Here is a 12,114-nt window from a genome sequence, read left to right as displayed (position 1 = left end):
TAAACTCCAGTACTTTGCTTTAAGTACTTCAACTACCTGGCCATCAACATGTTGTTCTTCACTTCTTAACTTAGCCTCTTTCCTTTTCTGAATTACATTCCATGTTTCATCTGACATCCACTTTTTCCTTCTCGCTTTTCCCTTTTTCTTAATAGTACCTTAGCAGTCTCATGCAAAACCTCTTTTACCTCTCTCCACATTTGATTAATATCATTGTCTTAAGATTCCATCAAAGTCTGCAGGACTAGAAACTTGTTTCTACATTCGCACCGAAACTTTTCCCTCGTGCTCTCATCACTTCTCAGCTCATCAAAATCATAATTATTACCTCCTGTACAATTACCATTAACGTTTCTCTTAAGTTTTATTTTAATCTTTGACACAACAAGTTGATGATCACTACCTATATCTGCCCCCCTCCTTACACAAACATCTTGCAAATAACTCCTATGCCTTCTGCTAATTGCAATGTGGTCAGTCTGGTTACAATATTTACCACATGGTGAAATCCAAGTAGTCTTATGTATTTTTCTATGCTCAAAGATAGTTCCACCAATTATAAGGTCATTTGCCAAACAAAAGCTTGCAAGTCGCACCCCATTTTCGTTTCTTATACCAACACCCTTCTTACCCATACAATCTTCAAAGCCATCCCTACAACTGCCAACAATCGCATTAAAATCACCAATGCAAACTAACATATCATGTCTTGCCACTCTATTCACTACATCCTGCAGCTTCTCATATAAGTCATCCTTCATTTCATCAGCAGCCTCATTTGTCGGAGCGTACCCTACAACCATACTGATATTACCATGGTCAGATTTTAAGCGAGCATAAAGCAAGCGCTCATAAATTGGTTCAAACTCACATAGTGCCTTGCAAGCATCTCTACTCAGCAGTAAGCCCACTCCTTGGTAATGATTTCCATCACTCCTATATATGTATAAATATATGTATATATATATATGTATATATATGTATAATATATATATATATATATATATATATATATATATATATATATGTATGTATATATATATATATATATATATATATATATATATATATATATATATATATATATATATATATATACAAATGTATATATATATATATATTATACATATATATATATATATATATATATATATATATATATATATATATATATATATATATATATATATATATATATATATATACAAGGAATAAGAGGTACAAATCCAATAAGGGTCGAAGGTATATATATACATAATGGGAATTACACAATAATAGTTTGATACATGATAAACAAGGAGTAGATATGAGAGTTCTAGTGTTGTTCTTCCTTCATTTTTTTTTTTTTTTTGTATTTTCTGTAGGATACACTGGCACTCAGTAATGCATGAAAGAAATACCATCATTGTCTAGTAGGCAGAGTGCTGTTCACAGTTTGGTTAATTGTTAGATGGCATTGGTAGTCACGGAATGCGAGGGCACTAAGTACGGGGAGTTTCTACGTCGTGTGTAGGGCATACTATGCTGGTAGCGACTCTGATTTCCTGGAGTCGACGTTCCATTTTTCTGACACAACAATGCACTGCACAGATGATGAGTAGAAAACCTATGAAAGCGATAACCACAGGGGGAAACACAACTGTTGGATGAACCCATGAACGGCTGAAGGCCAGAGAAAATTGATCCATAATGAAATTACTGTCATTGAGGAAGGAGAGCATGCGCAAGTGAGGGGAGGTGATGGTAATGTTGGCAGATGGTAGGGTTGAAGGCATGTCGATTGGTTGAAAGATGTCATAGGAGTGTTTATGAACAGCTTGGTGATAGCGAGTGGCGTAAGTGATGACGGACTCTGATTTGATGGTACAATAGTCAGGTGCTTTGTAGAGACCACTGGCGGGGACGGAGCGAACGGAAGAACCAGGACACATGATTGTGACAGAAATGGGAACAGCAAAGAAGAAGTACTGGACATGGTTGAGGTGAGCATGGTGGACCGGGAGGTCAGGAGCTGGGACAAAAGAACAGGCCGAGTAGATGGAATGGTTGCGAACTAAAGCAGACTCTCAGGGTGTAGCACTGCTAGAGAGGATAGCGAAAAGGTGGGCAGCACAGAGACGAGAGGTCGGAGTAAGGGAGGAACATTGCTGGAGGGCTGTGGAAGAAAGGAAGGCAACGGAAAGATGATCATGGGAGAGGAGGAAATATTCTGAAGGAACAGATACCTGTAACAAGGAGTTGTTGAGGCGGAAAGGGAAGGGAATGATGTGGAAAAGGTTAAAGGTTATGGCAGAACGGAGAGGAATATGGACGACGACGTATGTAGTGAGAAGAGTGGCTTCGAGAACAGGATAATAATATTCAAGGGAGGAGTAAGGGAGGACTGGGGAGAGACCGAAGGTGGAGTGAGCCCATTCCAGGACAGAACGGAGAGCTGAGACAGGTACTAAGACGGCAGTGACACGTCTATTGATAGCATCGACCAGGATACGAATCAAGGTAGAGACTTGAGACAGGAGAGAGTCAAAGGCCAGTTGGAGATTATCCATGTTCATTTTGAGGTAGAAGAACTGAGAGATAACGTTGAGATCGGAAAGGTGGCGTTGTAAGATATCAGTAAAATGGTGTAGAGTGGACGTGACGTCATTGAGTTGGGTTTCAGTGAATCTGTGACTTATGTATTGCAATTGCCAGGAGAGTGGGAGGAAAAGGTTATAGAGATACTCATTCGGGTTGCGTGTTCCCATGAGGGCCATGAGATGGTTCCTGATTCCATGGAGCTGGTACACGTAGGCAGGTAGAGCAATGGCTACGTCGGCCAGGGGCGCAAGATCGTAGCGCAAGGAGACCTCGCCTCCTGAGCTGACCAAGGCCCCGGGACGTACTCCACCATCGTCCTGACCTGACCCAGACCCCAGGAGGGTCAGCACTGCCAGCAGGGAGATCGCTAACATCGTACCTAGGAAATCAGGGTAGAGTTAATGGGGGAGGTCGTGAAGAGGTTGATGGGCAGAGCACAGTTTGGACTGATATTGATTAATTGATGAATGAGCAGGTGGAGATGGAGAGGAAGGAGACTGAGGGATAGGTGGAGACAAGGTAGACTGAGGGATGGGAGGAGGGGAAGAGGGGGCAGGAGGCTGTGTAAGTGACTCTTCCAACACGAGGCCAAGGGGGGCTCGCTTTAAGTCATTGACGTGGACCCATCTGGTGTCCCTAGTGGACAGGTCCTGGAGGTGAAATTTGTTGCCTTGTTGAGTGAGGACGCGGTAGGGCCCTGTAAATTTGTCATCCAACTTAGAGGAACGCGTATGGGAATGAGCAAAGACAAGATCGCCTACATTGATAGTGATAGGAGAGGCGGACTTATGTTGGCGCTGCAGCATGTCCTCCTGAGAGGAAGCCAAAGTGGATTGGACATACAGGTGGATTGTCTGGAAGTTGGCCAATTTTAGTTTAACATAATCATCCAAGTTGTAGATGGGTTCTGGCTTTGAGGATAAGAGAGAGTATGGGAGGTCCTTGTCAAAACCAAAGAGGACGAAGAAGGGAGATTCAGCAATGGATGCATTGATGGAGCTATTGATGGAAGATGCCACTTGGGGAATCCAGTCATCCCAGGACGAACTATGGGAGCCTAGATGTCTGAGGCACTCTAAGATTTTACGGTTGTGGCGTTCTACAAGGCCACTGGAAGCCGGATGGTTAGGCACGACATTGCACTTACTGATATGAAAGTGGCGACAGATCTCATCTAGAAGGCTATTGTTGAATTCTGTACCGTTTTCAGTAAGAATGGTATGAGGGGTACTGAATGGGCAAATTACGTGATCTACAAAGGCACGGGCAACGCTTTGGGCGGTCTTGTCGGAGAGGGGAACGAGGACACAGTAGCGGGAGAAGTGGTCGACCGCTACGAACAAGTACTCAGCGCCAGATTCTGTGAAAGGTAGTTTTAAGAGATCGATTGAGACAGTTTCCCATGGTCGTGATGGGATTGGGTATTGTAAGAGAGGTGCTGGTAAGCTGGTTGATCCTTTGTAGCGGTGGCAGGAGAGGCAAGAGTCACAATGGGCATTGATATCGCGGCGCATGGTTGGCCAATAGTATTTGAGACGTGCTTGGCGCAAGCATCGGTCTTTACCTGGATGGGAAGCTTGAGGAGTATTATGAACAATATGAAGAATCTTTGGTATCAGGGCAGTGGGGCAACAAGTTGGCGTACTTCGCGATTGGGCATATCTTTGCCTGTTAGCAGTGTTTTCCTGTACAAGAGATCATTGTCTAGCATGAACTCATCTAGTGATACTGGCAGAGTAGGTAAGGTCGAGGCATCGCCAGATTCTAGGAAATAAATGACTTTGGACCACATGGGGTCTTGGCGCTGAAAGTTTCGAACAACTTCTGACGTTAGTGTAGTATTTTCAGTTTCTTCAGGCTGCAGTGATGTTATAGCTGCTGCTACGTGACGTGAGAGTGCGTCTGCGACTACGTTCAACTTGCCTGGTACATATTGAAAAGTGGGATTAAAGTCCTGGATGATGACAGACCATCTAGCTAACCTACCTGTTAGGTTGCGATTCTTGAACAAATCACATAGTGGAAGGTGGTCTGTTTGGATATGCACTGGATAACCATAGACGATATCTCTGAAATGTTTCAAGGACCAGATTACCGCTAGCGCTTCGAGATCTGTGACACTGTAGTTACGTTCAGCGGTTGTAAGGGTTCGACTAGCATACACTATTACGCGCTTCCTTGATGCTTCATCGAGTTGCATCAAAACGGCACCAAGTCCAGTGCCTGAGGCGTCTGTGCAGAGAAGGAAGGGTGTGGTATAATCAGGGAACGCTAGAACAGGGGCATTTACAAGAGCTGTCTTTAGCTTTGGAAAGCCTGTGACTGGTCGTTAGTCCAAACAAAGGGCACATTCTGCTTGAGTAAGTGGGTCAGAGGAGAGGCGATCTGCGCATAATTCCTGATAAAGCGACGATAATAGCCACTGAGGCCCAGGAAACTTCGTACAGCGTCGGTAGTGGTAGGTTCTGGGAAGTTAATGATCGCCTTAGTTTTATCCTCGTTAGTATGAATGCCTTGTGCATCTACGACATGGCCTAGGAATTTGATTTTCTTTTGCAGGAAGTCACATTTACTGAGATTGATTTTCAGGCCTGCGAGCTGGAGGCATTCAAAGACTTGCTGGAGTTTGGTAAAATGATCAGGGATGGATTTACTCACAACAATGATTTCATCTAGGTAAGCAAAAAGAGAGTGTCCCATCATACCGCTGAAGACTGAATGGATAAGTCGCATGAACACGGAGGGAGCATTTCTCAGACCAAAAGGGAGTCTCTTAAACTGAAAATGTCCGGAAGGGGTGCTAAAGGCTGTGACTGGGCGAGAGGACTCTTCCATTTCGACCTGCCAGTACCCTCTGAGGAGGTCCAAAGATGAAAAGACTACGTTATAGTCACCAAGGGATTCTAGCAAATCAGTGAGGACAGGTAATGGGAAACGGTCTGGAACGGTGACAGAATTGACCTTACGATAGTCGACTACTGGTCTAAGGTTGCCGTCCTTCTTTGGTACTAAGAAAAGTGGGCTATTCCATGGACTGACGGAGGGTTCAATAATGTCCTGGTCTAACATGTTCTGTACCATTTGATCTGTTTGCTTTCTCTGGCTGTGAGGCAATCGATACGCTGGTATGTAAATCGGCTGAGTTCCTGGTAGTAGTTCAATCGTATGTTTGACAAGGTCTGTTCTGCCCATCGGTTCACCGGGTAAGGCAACCACGTTTCTGTACGAGGTCAGAAGGTCGAGGAGTTGAGGCGTATGTTCTGGGAAATCTGTGCAAGTGAGATGTGAGAGCATATCGGGTGAATGCGTCGGCGCAGATCCCGTAGAGTTAATAGTACATACACCGATTGGCGTATCATCAGTCTGAATAGTAGGAACTGAGGAATCCTGGCACACCTTTACGGCCGCTGGGTATACTAGGAAGTCTCCAATCTTTACACCACTTTTAAGTTTTAGTGGAGCATTTGTGACATTGAGCAAGTACAGGTAGCATAAACTGTCCTCTAAGACTGTACACCACGCAGACTCATAAGTCAAGCCATTCACACAACACGTCTCAGGTAGGGTTAGTACATCCACTCCTTCTTTCACACCGGCAACACAAACAGACTTTGGTGAACTCATGCTGTAACAAAATTGTGCACGTATTCGTTACTGCACGTTTCGTCTCTGCGTGTTGGAGAAGATCATTCAGACTGTGTGAGGTAGGTAACTGAGACATGTCTGAGTCAGCGATAGTGTTGTCGGGAGAGGATGTAAGAGCCATGTTCGAGGGCTGAGATGATGTATCAGGGGACATTGAGGAATTTATGTCCTTGCTCGCAGTCAGTAAAGGAATAATCTCTTTATTCTCAGATGATGAGAGTAGTGGTTTGGGCTGGGTTGGACTTTTTGGTAGTGATAGGGACAGAGGTAATTGAAGGACTAATTTGATCGTAAGAACAGGACGGGGACATTCCATAGTGTAAACCAGGAATCCAGAAATGTCTATACTACCACAAGCAGGTAATAATGCAATGGAATGTTGTGCCATGGTGGAGAAACCAATAAGGGCATCTGCGGGATACTGCAAGTCATTAGTGACATGAAATTCAATGAGGATAGTGGGCAAAGCTCTGTGGAGTTTGACTTCAAGGGTGACTCTTCCCTTAACCTTAAACTCTGAGCCGTTAACACCACATAGGCGAATGTCTGGTGGTTCTAGGAAACTGACGTGGCTGTGATGGCGATGAATAATTTGTAAGGAATTTTCGGAGATGAGATTTACCATAGATCCTGTGTCCAAGAAGAATGACGTTGGTATGTCATGACTGCTTCCGAGAATGACTAAACCCGAGGATGTTATGGGACCTACATGGCGGATGGGGAGTTGGGTTTCTGGTTCTACGTGATATTGGTCCGATACGGGCGCGGCGCTTCCCCCGACTGTGGGCGGTTGAGGTAACGACATTCCTCAGTGGTGTGAGTCGTGCTTGGTTTGTGGTATTTGCAGTGTGGACAACGTGAGCGGGAAGGTGTACGCTGTCTGGTTTGGGAGTGAGGACGTCTGTATGTACGGTCGCAACTGGATGCTCGATGTCCAGGATGACCACAGTACCAGCAAAGAATCGAAGATTGTCTGTTCCGTCGGGCGCTAGATTGATCACGGCCTGCTGTAGGAAAGCGATGTGTGGCAGGTCTGCCGCGTGTGGTGGGACGGGAGCGAGATTGGTCTGGGGTAGTGGAGGTGTGACAGACTGAGGAGGCCAAGGGTTGGGTGGTGCCCTGATGCGTGTAGTTCGAACCTGTTCTTTCATGAATGGCTTTAGTGACCTGAATAATTTTATCTCCTGGATTGAAACCGATTTCCAAGGCTAGCTCTTGCTGTTTAGGAGTAAGCCAGCGAAGGAATCTGAGATAACCAATTATGTCAGGAAAGTTGGTGAGTGAAAGCATTGGAACGCCATTCTTGTCTTCTAACCATTTCGTGCCTACCAGTAATTGGAGCATCTCGCTACTAGTTGCTTTCATGGCGGCGGCAGCTTCGCAGAGCTTGGCATATTGCGCTGGGACACGCAAGTCCTCATCTAGTTGGTTTAGGAGATTAATGAATCCCATGAGAGACGCGGTATTTGAATGCTGGCAACAAAGGCTGATGAGTTCCGTACGAAAATCAGCAAAGGTACGAATGCTATCGAAATGTCCTGCACGGATCGCGGATCCAATGTCTGATTTACCATGATGCAAGCGACCGAGGAGGTAAGCTGCTTTGAGCGATTCCTCGGTAATTTGTCTATTATTTATTTCGGTTTCGACTTCTCTGAGGAAATCATAGACAGACCAAGCTGGGTCCTGGCCGGTAAATTTGGGACGATAGACATCGTCGAGATAGACTGTGGAGGGTTGGCCATGGCTGGAAGTGTAGAAGGGGCGGGAGGAGAGGTGTGGGAGAGAGAGAAGGCAGTGGCAGTTAAGGGCGAGGAAGGCGGGGTAGGAAGGGAGACAGGAGAAGTAACGACAGTGGAAGGAGTAGAGGAAGAAGAAGGGAGTGTAGAGGCAGGAGTAGAGGAGGAGGTATCTGGATTGACGAGGGTAGGACGGGTAGGAAGTAATTCTGCGGGAAGTGAAACGGGAGTCTCAGGTACAGGGCGGTGGTACTCTTTGCCACTTCGTAAATGAGTGATTGTGTTAGAGTCGGCAGACGGGGTATGAGCAGGTGATGTTTCCGGGTTGAGAGGGCTGGTGGTAAGCGGTTGATGTGGAAAGTATGACATTTAATGCGGCAATGGAAGATGAAAGGATAAAGATGGATACGTAGGTGGAAATGTATAAATAACAATGAGAGAATGGAATACACTAGGTGTGAAAATATGAATGAAGGTGCGGGGATGAATGGCTTAAATAATATGCGAAGGATGAGATGGAGTATAAATAACGTAGGTGAAGATGAAAACGGGGAATGGAAATGAGATGGAATATTTACAATAACCAATCTGTAGAGAAAATCGAGGATAATCTCTATAGAAAGGAAAGATATACTATAGTTACACAGGAGAAACGGGAGTGTTGAGATGGATGACGTGCAGGGTGGCAGGGCGTAGCTGGGCTGGGAGGGGGCGAGGCGGGGCGGGGCGACGGGGCGGGGCGGGGCGGGGCTGGGCGGCGGGGCAGAGACAGCTGGGCGGAGAGGAGAAGAGACGCCGCGATGAATCACCGGCAGGGAGTGGCGGTCTTAGGAGGCTCCGTAATGCAGACCAGATGCGGGCGACGGCGGAGGCCGGTGGTGGGTGGTGAGGCAGATGTCGGTGCAAGGCAGGTGTAGAGCTGGTGAGTTGCAAATGCAGAGAATGGTGGTGGGCAGACAGCGGGCAGACAGTGATAAGTGGCACCGTGGGGGCAGGAGCTATGATGAGTCCCGAACAGGTGCTGGCAACAGGTGCAACAGGTGCAACAGGTGCGTAGGGCGGCGACGGCGACACGTGCGGTCAGGAACAAGGCGCATGGGTGCGGTTGTTGGAGAGGTGAGCACTGGTGAGAAAAATGGTACACTCGAAAAGCACAGCCAAGGCATAGAGGCACGGAGGAGGGGCGAGGCTGGCAGATGCGAGGCGTTGTGTATCTTGTTGTATCACTAAAAATCCAGGGAGGCGGTCAGAATGTGATGGTTCAAAACACCGCTGCTACCAAATGTAACTTGCAATACTTTGGTGATAGAAACTCCATGTACAGACAGCTAGATAAGGAGTTTATTACAAGCTCACAGTAAAACAGTCTGCCCGTGTCGTCTGTCTGCTAAGAACTGATGCAATATGGCCGTGTTCTTGCGTGGGAAAGAGTGGTGACCTATCTTGTTTTGTGGGGTCTTTTATGCTTTGGGGGGGGACATATATACATCGGGGGTAGACATATTGTGGAGGGGGTACATATATATATATATATATATATATATATATATATATATATATATATATATATGTATATATATATATATATATATATATATATATATATATAATATATATATATATATATATATATATATATATATATATATATATATGTATATATATATATATGTATATATATATATATATATATATATATATATATATATATATACAGTATATATATATATATATATATATATATATATATATATATATATATATATATATATATATTAAATAACAGAACAGAGGAAGGAAAAACAAATTAATTAAAAAAAAAAAAATCCATGCACCAGATTACTGGTGTCAGCTGTTCATAAAACATCTGTAACAGTTAGGCTTGAACAGCAGTAGGTTGAAGTCTGGAGGGAAACAACTCTGGGGAAGCTAGTTCCAGAGAGATGCAGTTCGGGGAATGAAAGAGTTCTGATAAGCAGAAGTTCTGCAGTATGGCTGAGTGACATTCCAGTCATGAGCGCTTCCAGCTGCCCGTGTAGCACGAGGGAAGGCATGGAGAGGTGGCACCATGGATGCAACTTCGTCTGAGCATTTGTTGTAGAAATATCTGTAAAATAATGCAAGGGAGGCAACATTCCTTCTTACTCGTAGGGGAGGTAGTTTATTAGTAATAGCAGGGTTATTAATAATTCTAACGGCTTTGTTCTGAAATTTGTCTACTTGTTTTAATCCAACCTCTCTACATCCGCTCCACAACGGTGAGCAATATTCAAGCTGAGAGTGCACATGACTCTTGTAAATTATAACTAAGTGCTCGTAGTGAAGAAGTTACGGACTCTGAACAATAATCCAAGTTTCTTTGAGGCGGTTTTAGCAAGTGATCTGACATGAGAGGTCCAGTTGAGGGCATTGTTAAGCAGACGCAGCAGCAGCAGCCATTACATGTCCACTGCTGAACAAAGGCCTCCCCCAACCTTTTCCACGAATTCCTTTACTGAGCCAATCTTTGCAACGTTTTCCCTGCAAATTTCTCTATCTCATTCCTCCACCTCCTGTCTGGCCTTTTTCTGCTACTCTTTCAGTCTCTTGGTGTCCAGTCAGTCAACCTCTTGCTCCATCGATTATCCCTTATTCTTGCTACATGGCCCTGCCCACCTCTATTTCTGTTCTTTTATATTTTCTATAATATCTTTGATTTTAGTCTGCTCTTTCATGCATGTTGATCTTTTCCTGTCTCTTAAAGATATTCCCAACATTGGCCTTTCCGTTGCTCTCTGAGAACGAATTAGTTTATTTTCCATCAGTTTTGTGAGTTTCCAAGTCTCACAACCATCCGTCATGGCTGGAATTATCCATTCGTTATATACTTTTCGTTTCACACAAACTGGCAAGCTACTTTTCAAAATGTCCCTATGTTTACCGAGAGCTTTCCATCCAATTGTAATGCGTCTTTTTATTTAGCTATCATTATCTTTTGATGATTTTAGTATTTCAACCACGTAATTGTATTCCTCGACTTCTTCAAGAATTTCTCCACTTATTCTGATGACGCTCTTTGGTGTTTGAGGATTAAACATTACTTTAGTTTTACTCCGGTTCATCTTTAGCCCTACTTCGAGACTTTCGCTGTTCAGGTTATTTAACATTTCTTGCAATGTATCTGCTGTTTCTGAGACAAGGACAATGTGACGTGCAAATCTTAAATGGTTTAGCTTTTCTCCATCCATGTTCAGTCCTTTGTTTTCCCAGTCTCTAGGTATGCTGTAAATAACTTCGGTGAAATGTATCTCCCTGACGCACGCCCTTGTCAATCTTAATTTTCTCTGAGTCCTTATGTAATTTAACTGTAGCATTTCCCTCTTTATATATGTTGTCGAGCAGTTTAACAATGTTCTTATTCACTCCTTGTTCTCGCAGTGAATTTATAACTGCTATGTGCTCCACTGAGTCGAAAGCCTTTTCGTAATCAACAAAACCTAAGCACAGTGGTTTTTTTATGTCCTGTAGTTTTCTCAATTAGCTGATTCATTGTGTGTAGATGAACAGAAGTCGAGTACCCGCTTCGGAATCCCGCCTGTTCACGAGGTTGGTTTTCCTCCAAATTTGTAGTTATTGTGCTTGTAAGGACTTTAGTGAAGACTTTGTAAATGACTGATAGCAGGCTAGTGGGTCGATAGTTACTAAGGTATTTTGAGTCACCTTTTTTTGTAAAGTAAAATAACTATTGCATCGCATCATGTTTCGGGAATTTTCTTCCATTTTATACATTGAGTAAATAAGTGAGCAAGCCTAGTTTGTACTTCTACTCCTGCATCCAAAAGTAAAACTGCTACTATTCCATCTTCTCCCGGAGCTTTCCCTCCTTTCATATTATTGAGAGAATTATTTACTTCATCTGGTGTTACCTCAGGTAATTCATTTGTGTCAGCTGAAAAGTTAGCTGTTGGTACTATTGTCTTTGATGTATAAAGTTCTTTGTAAAATTATTCAACTCTCTTCAACATCTTATCTCTGCATTTGATGGTTTCACAGTTTTCACAGTTTTCTTCTTTTAGTGATGTAATTTGTTGCTCTCCTAGTGCCATTTTACTTCTGACCTGCTTCAGACTTTTTCCTTTTTTGATGGTTTCTTTGATTTGATCCATGTTTC

This window comes from Coenobita brevimanus, chromosome 8, assembly GCF_032717465.1.
Source record: "Coenobita brevimanus isolate Jiangsu-jjx chromosome 8, ASM3271746v2, whole genome shotgun sequence".
NCBI lineage: Eukaryota > Metazoa > Arthropoda > Malacostraca > Decapoda > Coenobitidae > Coenobita > Coenobita brevimanus.
This window is presented reverse-complemented; position numbering follows the sequence as displayed.